Source organism: Octopus bimaculoides, chromosome 20, assembly GCF_046866305.1.
Source record: "Octopus bimaculoides isolate indiv1 chromosome 20, ASM4686630v1, whole genome shotgun sequence".
NCBI lineage: Eukaryota > Metazoa > Mollusca > Cephalopoda > Octopoda > Octopodidae > Octopus > Octopus bimaculoides.
Genome location: NC_142947.1, coordinates 19,096,783 through 19,114,273, shown reverse-complemented (window position 1 = coordinate 19,114,273; position 17,491 = coordinate 19,096,783). Strand labels below are relative to the sequence as shown.

The following is a 17,491-nucleotide window of genomic DNA, read 5'->3' as shown; positions in this document are numbered from 1 at the left end:
AAGTCCAAAACTACATATAATTGCACTTCAAATAGTGTTGTAGTCTGGGATTGAAAACTGTAAGTACTCAAGAAGACTTGTACTCAACAGCAAAAGTGTTAAGAGCCACCCTGCTCCTTGTGAAGAGGATTAGCTTGCAAGAGTCCTGTGCTGGTGCCATGTAAAAGCACCCAGCACATTCCGTAAAGTGGTTGGCATTCAGAAGGGCATCTAGCCATAGAGTCTGAAGTCTGGTGTAGCTCTCTAGCTTGTCAGTTCTGGTCAAACTGCCCAACCCATACCAGAATGGAAAACAGACACTAAAGGAGGAGGAGGAGGGGGAGGATGAAGAAAAAGAAGCCCTCTTCTATGTCAGAAACTAAATTTTACCTCATTTTAGAATTAACTTCCTGTTTACAGCATGTGTGTTTATTTTTATGTTTTATCAGGTGAATTTCTTCAAATTCTTTTTCCTTTAATTTTGGAGCATAACTGTGGTTAATACCTCAAGAGCTGAAGAACAGTATTATTTATTAGTGGTATCTTTATTATTTATACATTAATGAGTTAATGAAAGAGAGTTTGGATTAGAGTAACGTTTCAATATTATGTGTACACACTAACATAGAATTTAAATAAGGATTTATTGCTTCTAAGCAGGAGTGAAGATGTCAAGTTGTTGTTCATTGCCTCAATGCTTTCATTTGTGAACAGTAAGGATATATTTTAAATGTGAAGTCTCTGCATACTGGTGAGTTTATAATGAGAGTAACAAGAGTAAATAACACTAATTTGTTAAGCCTTTTCAGAAAGTCTTTAATTGAAGGTGAAAGTATATCGCAATGTTTTTTCTAATGGTATTTGTCCAACTTCAAAGTTACATAGACTAAGTGGAGCACAACTTCAGCTTGGAGACAAGAAATCATTGGCCAATAATTGATGTCTTGTAAATATATAGAAAAACACCAATGTACAATCAACTTACCTGGGCAGGTTAAAAAAAACCTCATTCACAATGTGCACCTTACAATCATTATATTGTATTAGCAAATTTCATCCAAATTCATGTTATAGAGTTGACTGCATTTCATCACTACAGAACATTGAGAGTTAAATCTTATAGTGGAAGTAAAGTTAATCATTGAAAAACTGAATATGTTCTAAAATATGACTTTTTCATTAAGTCTTTTTTTTAAAAACAAAATATTACTTTATTTTATTATAACCTGCTAGTGTATAACCATTGTTTTATGAATGAAATAAATAACATTCTCTGTCATTGAGATATAGCTATGTATTCAAAACTGAAAGAAATAAAAGTTACACAGTGGAAATAAAATACTTATTACTTTTTACCTATATACACCATTATAAACATGCTTCTGAGTCCAGGTATTGTACCAAAGAATTGGTCCAGGTATTGTACCAGGTCTTTTAGTCAAGTACTTCCAACTCAGTTTCATGATTCATAACTATTTCCATATATTTCTTTTTCAAGCTGGCCTAATTATGATAGGTTCCTCACTGTATTTTTTATCTATTTTTTTCTTTAGGAAAACTTCTAACTGCAACACTTACTAAGTCAGTTATTATGATACCTTTGCATAGATTCATTATCTAACAATGATTAAACTTACTTTGCATGCTCATATTCAATTTTCACTACATTTCAGTGTTTTGCTTTGTCGGTCTATTCAAATTCAGCTTCTAGTCAAAAGAGAGATGACACACATTCTTTTATTTCGTATTATATTTATAGTTAAATAACCAATTTCTAATGGAGCATTTAATTGAATGAAATCTGTTGTGTGTGTGTGTGTGTGTGTGTGTATGTTTCATGTCCACTTCTTAACATTTAATGCTAATTGTAAACAAACATCACTCATACAACTTATGTGGTTCACTTGCAGTTTTCTTTGAAATCAAGTCCAATTAATGTGCTGTCCATATTTAAAGGACAGTGGGAAACATTACCTTGCTTGGGATTAGGTGAGAGTTGGCAACAGGAAGAACATTTGGCAGTAAAAAAAAAAATCTGCCTTAGTGAATTTCATCTGAGTCAAGTAAGCATAAAAAAGTGGTTACTAAAATGGTGATAAGGATGAGGATGATGATGATGATGATAAATCCATTGTGGCCACCACTACTGGTGTCAAAATCATTTTAGTTATATAAGAATGCACAAACAAAGAATTTTGAAATCTGAAATTGTTATTTATCAGGCTAGAACAAAATGTTGTTCTGGCCTGACAAACAACTGTTGAAACAAATAAAATGTTAAAAGATAACATTTATCATAATTTGAATAAAATTTCTGACAGATGTAATATCAAAAACACATTATGGTTCCCTTGTTTTTACTTCTCTTATTCAATTTTGGGAAAAAAAACACAATTTTTTTTAATTTTCAAAAAATAAAATAAAAACCAAGGACAAATATGTTGATAATTTTAAAAAGTGACTAATTTCCGTATCACTTTTTCATGATATGACAAGGATATATTATGAATCATAAATCACTATTTATAGTAAAAGTCGTTGCTTTAAGTCCGGTGTCATTGTCCTCTGGAGATGATAGTTGGGATTGTGACCTAGCTGTTGTCGAGCCTACAAAATAATGAGGATGTTGAGTTAGACTCAATGATATTAATATCAAGGATAAGAATAGTTGTGTAAAACTTAAAAGGAGATATTTTAAAGAGCAGACAGTGTTTATTTATGATCATTCGCATTTAAATGCTACCGAAGTTGACCTTGCTTTTCATCCTTCCAGTTTGGTAAAATAGGTACCAAAATTTCTTGGTTTGTGCTCTTTTAAGAAATCATTTTTAGACATTACGAAAATAAAAAGTTTCTTATTTTTAGATGTTATGAACTTTTTAAAATGATAAATAGCATCTGTGCAGTTAATGAAAAGGTTGTTTTAAAGAAACAACCATAATCTTTAAAATTCAGCCAAATTTCATCATCATCATCGTCGTCGTCGTTTAACGTCCGCTTTCCATGCTAGCATGGGTTGGACGATTTGACTGAGGACTGGTGAAACCAGATGGCTGCACCAGGCTCCAATCTGATTTGGCAGAGTTTCTACAGCTGGATGCCCTTCCTAACGCCAACCACTCAGAGAGTGTAGTGGGTGCTTTTACGTGTCACCGGCACGAAGGCCAGTCAGGCGGTACTGGCAACAGCCACGCTCAAGATGGTGTATTTTATGTGCCACCCACACAAGAGAGAGTCCAGGGGCACTAGCAATGATCTCGCTCGAAAATCCTACGAAGGCCAGTCAGGTGGTACTGGCAACGGCCACACTCAAAATGGTGTATTTTATGTGCCACCTGCACAAGAGAAAGTCCAGGGGCACTGGCAATGATCTCGTTCGAAAGTCCTTAGACATGCCGCGGGCACAAGTGCCAGAAAGGCGACGCTGGGAACAGGTGCCATCACAATTTCGCTTTCGCTTGCCCCAATAAGTCTTCGCAAGCTGAGTTTCGTGTCCAATGAAGGAGACGATGTTGGCATGGGTAATTTTCAAATATACCTGGGTGTTGACATACGTTAATAGCATTACTTTCACTGTTTATTAGATTGTTTTTATTTATTTATTAATATTTTTAAAATACTTTTTTTAAATATCTACTCTCATAAAAATCTAACAAGAAATTAAATTGTTTTATTAACTTTCATATTTTAATTATGTAAGTGAATTATCAAACATTAGACAATTTTTAGATATACATTCAACATAATGTGATATAAATAGATTTTAGAAATAATTTGAACAATAATCTATTCTATCCACATATTTATAGCTTTTTAATGTTTGCTGACAATGTTTTAAATTTCAAAAATTTCAATGAGACTGCACATTTCTGTTAAGATTGTTTCATTCTAAACAAAAGATCTTTAAAGATCCATTCTTTTTATTATCCAAGATAATATAATGCACATGAGATTGTTTTTTAAGTTTGTTGACTCTGCATTTAGGGTAATAAGTATTTTGTGATCTGAGCAAATGACAACACAGACTTTAGATAATATACATAATTTTTATTATGTTCTTGCTAAATATTCATGTCATTATTGTTTGCTTTTTAACAGCCTGTCTAATATACTTGCATGTTTGTATGTGCACATACTGAATACAAATAATTTATTGAAGAAACTAATTTATTAGTGTATTCACTGCTTATGCATAGTCTACAGTATTTAATTCATACATAAGTGTCCCATTTTTGTGTTTAGCTGACCAAGTGGATAAGACATAAAGTATCCAGCTGAGAGTTCAGTAGTTTGTATCCTTTGCCCAAGTGATTTATTCTTAAATTGTTCAGTCAACCGAGCAAAAAAATATTACCTGCAGGGTGTCTACCACCCTTTGCTCTAAACAACTCTTTCTGTTTGATATAGAAAAGTAAAAATAGCTTAGTCACATCTTAGTCCCTAATTTATGTAATTCATTTTTCACAGTTAGAAACCAGAGCCTTGAATCAAGCTTTCATTTTTAGCCCCAAATTAAGCTGTACTGTATCAAATTCTCAGCAACAATTTTGTTTCTATGTTGCTGTTTAATGTACATCTTTTAATGACTATTAGTTCTGCAATATCACCACTGGTTTCAAACAAAATATGGCTTCAACTAAACAGAAACAACATACAGTGCTCTCTTTCTCCGGTGGAATGTACAAGATATAAGGGCAGTAACTCCAAACAGAAAAATAAAGAAAATAAAACTAAATGAAAACAGCTATGCATCACCTACAGTACCCCCATCACCTACTTTTTATTAAGCGAGCAGTCTTTAGAATTTCAAAGAGTTATTTTTCCATATCACTATACATACTTCAATATCTTGAAAGATAGGACATCTCGTTTAGTCAAAACATTGATAATCTTGAGAATCCAAAGGATCGCATTGATTTCTTTCTTACTCAATATCTCCCTGAGAATAGCCGTCTCAGTTCTTAATTTTTTTTGTCTAGGATCTGTGGAGGTGCGAGAATATAATTGTGTATTCCACAACTTTCAGCTCATTAGAATCCTTGATAAATCATTGGAATATAACACTTCAGAAAGTAATGTCTTGGAGAATATTCATACTTTGATATGGTTTCATCATTGCTACAATTTCTACTGTTTTGACAACTCTCATTCTTTTTTGACCAATTTTTGGAAAAGCAGTCGCTTCTACTTCTAATGGCGAAGATGATGTTGCCACTCTAAAACGCCCATTCCCAAGGCTGGTGAGAGGCACATCATTCTCAGCTATGAGCTTTAGTATGTGTAGATCATTACGATTTGTGATCTCTACTTGATGATTTTGTTAACTTATTTTATACATTCTACTTTTCTCTTCTACATAAATGAGTTAAATTCACTAATATCAAAGCTAAAATCTGGTTTTTTGGGGCAGTCCAATTCAGTTTATCATGAGTTTGTCTCGATGAAGTTGTTTCAGCATGGTTGAGTTTCTTCTTTTCCAATTTGTAAAGCTGGAATAAGAACAGGCTTCAAATCATCCACTACCTACTTGTTCTGGTTGACAAATATAATATTGCTTTTTTTTTATGAATATCCAGTTGAGCATATTAGAACTTGAGGATTCTTCAAACTTCGCAACAAGTGTAGATTAGATATCAATAATAAAAGGCTCTGTAAAAAATGTTGGAGTTCTATTTTCTGTGTAACTTTCCTTTACCATAGAAAGTAAAAATAGCTTAGTCACAGCTTAACCCCTAATTTATGTAATTCATTTTTCACAGTTAGAAACCAGGGCCTTGAATCAAGCTTTCAGTTTTAGCCCCAGGTGATGGTAACTGATAAACAAGACTGTATATTTCTTTACCTTGAAGGAAAGCTGTTAGAGAACTGTAATACCACTCACTAAGGACAATTACAGCTAAAATGACTATAAATATTGAGCGTCTTCATCTTGAATTCCTCTGTCTGCAAGTCTAGCCTTGACAGCCACATTACCTTGAATAAGTTTTTGTGTACGAACCTATTATGTAGTAACCTTACTTTGATCATTGTTAGGTAAAACAGTGTATATCTTCTTAATCCAGTTTGGAAACTCCTTTTCCTTAACCAGCTCAACAGATATGTCCATTACAAACAAGCAACCTCTTAGGCAGCTCCTTCAGGCCCATCAATTTCAAGATAGGATCCCAAAAATCTCTAGAATTCTAAACAAAAGGGTCACACATTTCTTAATTCACTAACAGTTCGCAGTTTATTCTTGGCTCGGTTTTGGGAAGTTAGACGTTAATCTCTCATCAGTAACTGACCTCTTTCACCACAATTGTTTTGACTACTTTAACAAGTCATATTATTCATAAACACCATCACATCATTCTCTTCTGCAAATATACCCACTTGGTCAGCTTCATTTGATTTTTGTTAAACTTGTGTGAGTTTACAAATGATCTTGCATCAAATGCTCTTGTGTGTTCTGCCATGTTTGATCAGTACTTGTTTTGAGCAAGAGCTGGTCTTATTTGCTGTCTAAAAGTTCTTCTAAATTTATCAATAGATTCGCTTTCAATGTAGGCTTTTTTAGCAACATACATTGCATTTAAATTATTCATGATGGTCTCAGTCATGGAGACTCCCCACAAAGTTGTTCAGCAGTCAGTAAACTTGGACTCTTTCGCTACCCCAACTATACTCGTATCATGGGACTGAATCTGAAACCCTGCAATTAAGAAATAAACGTCTTAACACCACAGACATGCTTCTGCCTATTCATGCCTGTATCTCTGGTAAATATCACAAGTGGAAAGGAATTCTTCAAACATTGAGAAATTTTTTATTCTTTATGTCAGAATTCTCAACCAAAGTACTTGTCCTGTTACCACTAGGGTAACCAAACAGCAAACGCAATTTTGTTGTAGTTGTAATCTTTTTCTCTTGAGTTTTCTTGTTTTCCTTGACACAACTTCATAGCTCTCACTATCAGTGGACATTTGTTTTCATAAACACCATACAATAACGATTTGGAGAAGTAGTGCTCTGTTTCAATTTCCTTTGGTTTCATTACAGACAGGCCCAATTGACATTGCTGTTGCAGGAGATTATTCTCTATCCAAAGCACTGCTTCAGCAACTGCATTATTTCTCTAGTGCTATGAGCAGTTGCCCCATCTTGCTGGAACCATGTGTGAGGTCTACTCTGAATGTCACCAGTCATTGCCTCTGTAAAGCTCAAAGTTTGAAGATCATGCTTCACCACCTCGTCCCATGTCGTCCTGGGTCTACCTCTACCACAGTTTCCCTTCACAGTTAGAGATCAGCACTTCTTTACAAGGCTGTCCTCGTCCATGCACATCACATGACCATACCAGCATAGTTGTCTTTCTTGCACACCATATCTGATTCCTCTTATGCCTAAATTTTCTCTGTTAAGTCTACGCATGTCCTCCACTGTCATAATCCATGTTTCACTGCCATGCAGCATGGCTGTTCACATCAAACAATCTGCCTTTCACTCTGAGAGAGAGGCCCTTTGTTGCCAGCAGAGGTAGGAGCTCTCTGAACTTTGCCCAGCCTAATCTTATTCTCATAGCTATGCTCTTGGAGCATCCACCTGCACTACTAACTTGGTCGCCTAGATAGCAGAAGCTATCTACTACCTCTAGCTTGCCCCTTGGTAGTTGATGGAGTCTATTTTCAGTGTTTATTGTACCTGTGCACCTTCTACATACAAAAGTTAGTTTCCCTGTTAACCATCCTCTGATGTTGCTGCACCTTTTATGTGTCCAAAGCTTACACTGGGTGCATCTTATGGAGTTTCTACCTACTCCTTTTCTACAGATTGAGGAGGGTCATCTACCTGAAGGGATTTGCAATTTGTCTGCCTTTCTGAATTCCTCTACCACAAGAAGTATATATCCTTTCTGTTTCAATATACAATATCACTCTGATCTTTTATATTGCAGTTTGCATGAGACTGTTCATTTTGTTAACCTGACTGTGTGTGTGTGTGTGTGTGTGTGTTGAGTTTCAAGCATTAGTTCATTAAAGAAACATAGTGTGTTTTATCAAAGTTCTAAATTTGATTTTGAAAGTTCTCATCTATTAGAAATTTGTTCATTAAAAGGTTAGTAATTGGCAAGACATGGACAGTTATTTGTTACTCCATCTAAAATAATATGATATTTTGAAAACTTACCTTTGCATAACATTTGTTATAAACCATTGATTTCTTGGATTTGGTAAATGATTTATACTATACTTACCTTGCAGTTATCTTCTTTTACCAAGATTTAGATCAGAGGAGAAACATTAGTGATGATTTTATTTTTTGTAGCTTCTCCAAGACTTGTGGGAAAGGGAAGATAACTTGATATATTGAAGCAGCATATCAAGATATTGAGTTATCTTCAAGCTAGAGTAGTCATGGGCAACCAGTGGCCTGCGGGAGTTTCTGAATGGCACACCTAGTGAAAAATTACCTTCTCTTTTGTTGATAATTTGGCCTGTCTGATAATGAGCCATGTTTTATGCAACCCACTTCTTGTAAAATGTTGCTCATACCTGGACTAGAGAATTGGTTCACATAATTGCCACAGAGTAGACTCTTCTAAAGGACTAGTTTGTGGTGTTAAACCAAGCTTCACATTAGGCCTATCACTCCAGTTTTCATATCAAACTGTAGAACAACACCTGATTTATACTATAGCTATATTTTGATATGCTTTATACAATTGTTTTCTTTGTTTTATTATATTTTTTTTCATCAAGTATACCACATTTGCTTTAATGAATGCATAATAACTTTTTTATTGAGGGAGTATCTAAATAGTTACTGCACTTGTTATTGGAGGATTAACACTCTTCTAATAAAATAAAAAAGTCAACTTGGGAGTGTGTGTTTATTCCTAAATGGTAGAGTATTAAAATGATTCTTGCAGTTACTTACTACTATACTGAAAGTCTATTCAAGAAGTCCACTGTATCTATTCAACAACTCATAACTTGCTGAAGTGTTAATTAAATGCAAGACACAGAGAATAATAATTTCTTTAATTTTCACTGAAACAGTTTGTTTTACATTTTTCTCTATTTTTAGCACTTTATTTCCTCTTCTCATGAATTTGAGAAAGATTTTTTGGCATTCTTTTTGTATACATTTGCAATTAACATTTCTTCTATACTTTCATTAATCACTCTTACTGTATCATTAATTCAAAATCTGTGATTATTTGGTCATACTATAGGTTCTATTCAAGGTTTTCACTGAGTAGAAATTTTAGTTTTGTATGATGGTACATTCAAAATTGATTTTTTATTTTATAATCTAACAAAGTATTTTATTCCTTACGGGTTCCATTAGTTTTTATCATTAACTGAGTCCCCCCCCCCTTATACATTATGATTAATGCTTAGCTTGCAAACTTGTGACAGAAGGTTAAATTTTAAGTTGACAATTGCAGTGAATGATTCCTACTGAAATAGAAACCAATAAAATTTAAACTTCTGGAAATGCACCAAAATCATTTGTTCTAAAGGAATTAAATTTAGGAAAACTATAAATATGTAGAAAGTTAGGTACAGCTAGATGGAAGATATCTCGACAAAAGATTCCTCAAATGTTTTGAAACAGAATGGGAAGTATGATGTGATAAAAATATTTAAATTGAAGAGAAACATGAGTATGGTTTGAAATTAAACTTCAAGATTCCTAACTGATATTTTGTGAAATTAAGAAACTGGAAATTGTGACTAATCACCTATTAAGAATGGTCAACTGGTCATATTGGAGCTACCTTCCTGCTTGTTTTTCAATTTTAAACATCTTGTCAAGGAAATTTTGCCTTAATTGCTTGGATAATCCTAATAGATCAAAGTTTTCAACTCACTATTATTACACATAGAGACTACAAGATTTTAATTTACTATACAGAATGCCCCCTAGAAGTATTTCCCCCTGCCATATTGTTGATATTTATAATCTCTCTCCCTCTCTCTTTATATATATATATATATATATATATATATATATATATATATATATATACATACACACACACACACACACACACACACACACACACACACACACATATATATATATATATATATATATATATATATATATATATATATATATATATATATACACATACATACATACATACATACATAATATCATTTTGTTTGAGTTGGATGAATATATTATTGAGACATTGTTTCATAACCTTTCTATTGCTAATCTTTACCTGTTTTTAAACTAAATGATCTCTTACTTCATGTGGCTTTGAAGGCATGAAGTAAGGGGATGGCTTGTTGACAGGGGAACTGACAACGCCACTTATATGTTGCAATTTTCAGTGAAACGATTGGAAATGTAAACTCACGCACACACACCTTTTGAATTTCCATCCACCAAATCCACTCATACATCTTTGGTTGGCCCAAATGCTATGCAGTAGGACTGAACAGGAAATTATATGACTGGGAATCAAAGTTCTCATCCACACAGCTATGCCTCCATGATCATGAAACCATGTCTGCATATACACATTTTACATGTATGCATATATGTTACATGGGTGTGTGTATTTGGTAGATGGAAATTGAAAAAGTCTATCATATAATATATATATATATATATATATAATACATAGACACACACACTCACATGATGGATTCTCCTGTCAAAGACAACATATGGGTGCTCAGCTTTTCTTGAACGATTTGCACAAAAGATTTGTTTATAGTGATCAAATGTTGATGCCATACATTAGCTCACTCTCTCCATTAAATCGACATTGTCTGAACAAGTACACTGTGTACCATATGTCAGGTGTCAAAGTGATCACAGAGCAACATGAGATGAAGTGTTTTGCTCAAGAATGTAATGTACCACATGGTCTAGGAATTTAAATTACAATCTAGTGATTGTGATTGCAACACCCTAACCACTAAACCACTCTCTTGATATATTTATGCATATATATGTACTTGTGTGTGTGTATTTCTCTTCTGTGAAAATATCTGGCCAAAGGAAAATTCTACTTAAATGAATTCTGTTTGACCCAGGCAAGCATGGAAAAGTTGACATTAAAATCTTGTGAATATCTAGATAAAATACTTTAGACACTGATTCAATAATTGTGTTGCTTTAAATGTCTAAGATGAATTGTTATTATGACTATAGTTTTCATATTTCAAGTATATGTTTAACTGCTCTATATTTTAACTGGTTTGATTCCTGATCACCAAGGGAACATTTTAAGTTGATGTCAAAGGCTGAACTTACTCATTAGATTATCCACGAGTATTTTGTATTGTTTCTCTATCATTTATGGAAATTTGATTATGTAGTGGTGTATTTTCCTTTCTCATACCATATATTTTCAGATGTAAATGTCATCTTTGGATCCTATAATTTCTTGCTAATTTTCATATATGCATTAGCTCTGATTGAGCAGATCTATGGTATAAAAAAATCAGTAAAATAAGAGATTTGGTTGCTATTTTTCACAGACTAATTGTTCACATAGACATTCTCTATTGTCTTGAAAACACCCATAAGTTTACCTGATGTATTGAAGAAATTTAGCTTGGTTTATTCTTTTACTTGTTTCGATGTTGTTGTTATTATTCAGCTCACTGCCTGGAATCGAACTTGGAATCTTGGGGTTAGTAGCATATGGCGTAGTGGTTAAGAGCGTGGGCTACTAACTCCAAGATTCCGAGTTCAATTCCAAGCAGTGACCTGAATAATAATAATAATAATAATAACAACAACATCGAAAAATACCTTAGGAATGAGAACTCAGGTTCGAAATTTCCCCAAGACACCTGATGAAGGCTGGAGGGTATATCAGCTGAAACGTTGTGTTAACAACAAACAAGATGAGGACAAATATCCGTCAATTGTAAATAATGTAAATAAAGTTAGGAGACATTTAATAATTGTATTTCTGTGCCTTTTTATTGGATCATTTTATGCAGGTTTAATAATTTTTCTTCTTCTGTATTCAAAGCATCTGTTGACTTAGAGTCAATGAGAAATGTGAGTTGTGGTGTTTATGCTTTTTCAAATTCATATGTGATATAAGTTAAGTGAAGTTGCTATAGCTTCAACTTGAAACAGGTTTGCCTTTAAGCAAGCTAGTGGCTTACTTCTAGGCTATAGCAGTCATTGTTCTCCTAACAGGTTAAGATAATTTATCTCAGAGTAGTTTTTATATTTCTACAAAGTTTCAATTTATATCAGTTTAGAATATTGACGTTACACATAACATTACTCTTGCCAAAAAGCAATTAACCACCTCTCTCACCATAACTCTCAGTCAGTAGCTGTAATTTTGTTTTATCTTTATTGCAAGTGCTTTAGAATTCATTCTCTCTTCTACTTGAAGTCTAAACACCTCCTTTCTTTTTCAAGAGTTGAGTACATCTTTGAAATGCTTTACTTTATACTAATTTATTCAGATCTCCTTCACTATGAATATGTCTTCAGTTCTTTTTGGAATGCACAGGAAAGAATTCATGAATGTTTATTGAAATGAGACAATGTTGTATGTTTCTAAACCAATTTACAGTTCAGTTTGTTACCATTTAATCTAATCTTGAGAGACTAGAATAAAGTTATCAAATTCTAAGATAATGAGATAGATTTCTGTATAAGGTAACTGTTAAACTTTATACGTATGTATTTGTATGATGTTAAAATGTGTGAAAAGCAGTTATTGTAAGGTCAAAGTTTTAGGACTGCTGACCATATTACCATACTTATTTAGACTGTTGCTCTAATTATATAACTGTAAAAGCTTCCTCAAATCATCTCAGCCATACTAGCACTCTATGCCCATCACTTTTTAAAGTTTGGTTTTAAAATGGTCTTGGACTGGAGTAAGGGTCTGTGCCTATGATGCTCACAGGTCTGATTAAGTGGATATTCAGGTTAAATACCTGCCAGTGGACATATGTTGGAAAGGTACTCCAAAGAAGAGAAATCTCAAGAAGGAGGGATCAGCATAATCATTAGTACAAAACTTGGGAGTGGAGATAGAATGAGTGAACAATTGGTATGTTAAATGGAAGTGTTATGTAAATAGCTACCCCTGGGGAGTAAAGCCCATTATAGTAGCAGAAGAAAAAAACAGAATGAAGAGTTATTACATTTGTGGGATAGAAGTTGTAGTGATAGAAATATTTATTGACTTAGAAGGCTACATTTTGGAATACAGTTTTTGATGTTATGAATTTGAGATTGCCAGAAGAGATCACAAATGTCTATGAAGTCTTGCTGTACGTAACTTGAGAGAGTCAGACAGCAGTTAGTTACTTTGATATGTGCATTGATTGTGTCACTGAGACCTTTTTCTGTTGAAGAGTGTTTTTAAGGTTTCTGTTCATGGCAACAGTGAGGGTTTGATGCGAGATGTCTTAGTTGCATATGCAGAAGGTTATGGAAGAGTGAAAAATGGTATTATCTGCATAAGCATTATCATTGTTGGAGGTGATGTGAAATAGGTTGCATCTGCAGGAAGAAAAGCATGAGTGATATAATCAAGCTTTAGAATACATCATAAAGGCTAGAACCAAAGGCAGGGAGTTTAGTGAGATTTTCATGCCAGATATAGTCAACTACTTGCTTGATTATGCAAGATTAAAAGGTGAAAATATGTGTACATACATGTTAACTCACAGAATTTTATTTTTGTATCATTGCTGTACTAGGCGCAGAAGTGGCTGTGTGGTAAGTAGCTTGCTTACAAATCACATGGTTCTGGGTTCATTCCCACTGCGTGGTACCTTGGGCAAGTGTCTTCTACTATAGCCTCGGGCCGACCATTGCCTTGTGAGTGGATTTGGTAGACGGAAACTGAAAGAAGCCTGTCATATATATGTATATACATATATATGTATGTGTGTGTGTCTGTGTGTTTCCCCAGCATCGCTTGACAACCGATGGTGGTGTGTTTACGTCCCCGTAACTTAGTGGTTCGGCAAAATAGACCGATAGAATAAGTACTAGGCTGCCAAAGTATAAGTCCTGGGGTTGATTTGCTCGCCTAAAGGCGGTGCTCCAGCATGGCTGCAGTCAAATGATTGAAACAAGTAAAAGAGTACTAATGAATATATATATTAGTTAACCATTATGTTACTTGTAATACAATATTTGGCTCACTTTTCTTGTCCACGGTTATCTCTTTTGTATGAGCTACAATATGAGCATATTAAATAACTCTCAAATCAATTTAATACAATAAATAAACACATGGGTGTACATATATACATACACACATTCACTTACTCATCACATTTGGGGCTTTTGATTCTTTTATACTTATTGCAAACCATTTTGATTTAGAAAATATAATTATTGTTTGTGAAAAGTGTTTAGGGTAGTTACATTGCAAATTTGGTGGGAAAAGAAGATACGAGATTTGCTATCTTGGCTACAAAACGTCTTCAATAAAAGTGGACTAAGATGCATGCATAAGATATCTACAGTTTATCTGCAGCAATTGATGAAGAATTTGTGTGTGTGAGAGAGAGAGAGATGTTTTTGAGAAAACATTAATATATACAGGAGAGGAGTTTTTCTATTAGTCTGAATGGTATTCTCCCTATAACTTCATCTGAACAATCTAGGATAGGATTAACTAGATGAGGCTAAAGTATATTACTGGTTGTGGAAATAATATGGATAGAAAGAGTCACACAGAGATGCAGTGTAAATAGGTAATGCAGATTGATGTTAGAATATAGATAAATGTGTTAGCTGAGAGTACCGGTGATAGTAGAAGTTATAGGAAAATGTGAAGAGATGCTAAATCTGCTTGAGTTTCACACATAAAATGACTAGATTGAGACATATAGAGAGAGATGTGTTGTTGACCTTTTTGATTGATGTCAGCATGATAAAACAAATGTTAACAATTATGATGCAGGTTATAAATTTCTGAACTTGACTAAAGAATACACTATATATAACATTTGAAAGATTTAACAGTATATGTCTGAAATATCTCATTTAGCAATAGTGAATATTTGATAAGATGATATGAAAAATTGATTAAAATGTATACTTGAAAATAAGAAAATTCTTGAATTTAAAAGCTGAATTGCAAACCTTAAATTGCTTGTGCTGAAACTGAAATTAATTTTTACTAAAATCCATCTATTTGAATTTATATATTTTTCATATTTAAAATTGCTTTTTAGATGACAATTAAAATTTAATATATATGAGAGATATATGTATAAATTTCATTGAAATAACATGTAACATTACTTGTGATATGATGAAGAAAGTAAACATAATTATCATATTTTGGGTGCATTTGAGATTTTTTTTTTATCATTATGTGAAATGAATTTATTGATTCAGTATTTAAAAAAATATCTGCTTTTATGTAGTTTCTGATGTCATTTTGTAAAAACTTTAAGTCAAAAGATTAATTTAGATTTGTATTTTTGCTGAAAAATTATTTTGAACCAATATTTACAATTACAATTGTTTATTTACAGGTAGCCAAAATACAAAATATTGACCTGTCAAGTGAGAAGTAATTTAAGGAACTTATCAGGTAAATTCTACATTGATTTCAAGGCCAGTAATTTTGGGTGAGAGTGGTAAGTCAACTATATTGACCCCAATATTCAACTGGTACTTATTTTATCAACCCTGGAAGGGATGGCAGTGAAAGTCAACCACAGTGGAATCTAGACTTAGAATGTAAAAACAGACAAAATGCCAGTAAGGATTTTGTTTGACATGCTAACAGTTCTGCTAGCTCGCTAGTTCTTAATTAATAAAAAATTTATTTTGCACTATGAGTGCAGTCATGGTTGGGTGGTTAAGAAGGTTGAGTTTTTAATCCCCCTTGCATGGCACTTTCAGCAGATGTCTTTTACCTATAAACCTGGGACCAGTATCTTGTGGGTAAAATTCAGTTTACAAAAAACTACAGAAGACCATCGTGTGTGTGTGTCTTTTGTCAATGTTTATTGGAGGAGGATGTAAACATTGACAAGGAAACCAAAATTCTGGTGCTTTTAAATTAAAACTATCTACTATTTGTTCTGCACTAGATTACACCTCTTTCTCACTTTGACTATCAGAAATGCAGTGATTGATCTGTTGGAAACTTTTAACAAACACAACCAACAATGTTTGTCAGTTGTGATACAAAATAAATAAAAATGACATAATATGGGTTACTTATATAAGCATATTCTTGGGGGTAAATTTGACTGTTAAGAGAGATAATATTAGATGAAGAAAGAAGCCCTAAACTGAATTTTGGTAATTCATAAACTTTGGTTTCAAACTACCATGATTAACTTTTTTTTTTGTAACTTTGGAAATAGGATAAGCTGGTCCCCCCCCCCCCCCCCCCAATATACTAGAATCACTTGTTGAGAGCTTTTACCATACCATCTTGGGATATATTTGTTATAGCTTGGGTAGGTTACAACTGCAATAACCTATACAAAATCTGTCAGTTTTATCTTTTTTTTTTGCTACCAATGTGTAAAAATGCATACTAAACAAAAGGAGCAAACAACAAAAAAAAAACTAGACCATCCTTTTAAAATCCTAATTCATTATTATGTATTCTATAACATTTTTGTATTATGTAAGGTTGTAACATACTGGTAGAATTTGTTTGATATTGAAATACTATGCCAAACATTAAATATGTTTCTGTGATTTGCTTCTGAAGACAGCCTTTATGACACTAGTCCACTTAAAGTACATCATTCCTTTATGCCAAATAATAATCAATAAATTAATATTCCTATGTTGCTGGACTATGGACAAGGCACATAACTCTGCTTGCTTCAGCCTGCCTGGTTAACAAACAGGTTACACTTTTTAACAATCAAATAAGTAATAATAAGCAGATTCAGCTTTGAAAACAATTGTGATAGAATATGCAAGTGTACCATACATTCTATCATGGAAAACTAAAATTAAATAAATAAGAAAAAGGATAATAAATTACTACAGGATTCAAATAACAATGATTAATTAATTATATCTGGATTTTGAATTAAGTGATCAGTTGTAAACATATTTTGAAAAAAATGTAATATTTGTAATGGAAAATGAAAGTTGAGTTATTAGAAATAGTGTCACTATGTGTCTGTACTAAATTATTTCACTCGAAGATAGTCCAGTTTATATAACTACCACTGGGCAAGAAAGTTATTTCTGTAAACATTTACAGCACTGAAAAAGTGTTTCATTAGCTTGTAGGGTCGATTTAGAAAATGATTGCCTGTAGTACAGAAAAGGATTGCCTGTAGATGTTTCTTTTCCTAAAATACTACTTGATAAAATATTCAATAGCATCTCTCTACTGATATTATATGACCTCCTGGTATTTGCATTACAAAATGTTTTTGTCATTTACTTATACTTTTGTAGTATGTTTTTGTTTTCGAATTTTCACCAGCCTTTAAAACTACTTAACTGTTCTGTTCTTTAGATTTTCATTTAAATTCACTTTTCTAAAATTTTCTTTCGTAGATCTTGTGTTCATGTT

The 17,491-nt window shown here is 33.1% G+C and overlaps 1 long non-coding RNA gene across 13 annotated transcripts in view; it reads left to right on the top strand.

The window, feature by feature from the left end:
• LOC106868233 (uncharacterized) overlaps positions 1–17,491 on the top strand; it is a 469,773-nt gene that overhangs the window by 343,150 nt on the left and 109,132 nt on the right. For all 13 annotated transcript variants that reach the window (XR_016237542.1, XR_016237537.1, XR_016237536.1 and 10 more), the window contains one exon: positions 15,468–15,526. This is a non-coding gene — a long non-coding RNA (uncharacterized LOC106868233). The remainder of the gene's footprint in view (positions 1–15,467; positions 15,527–17,491) is intronic.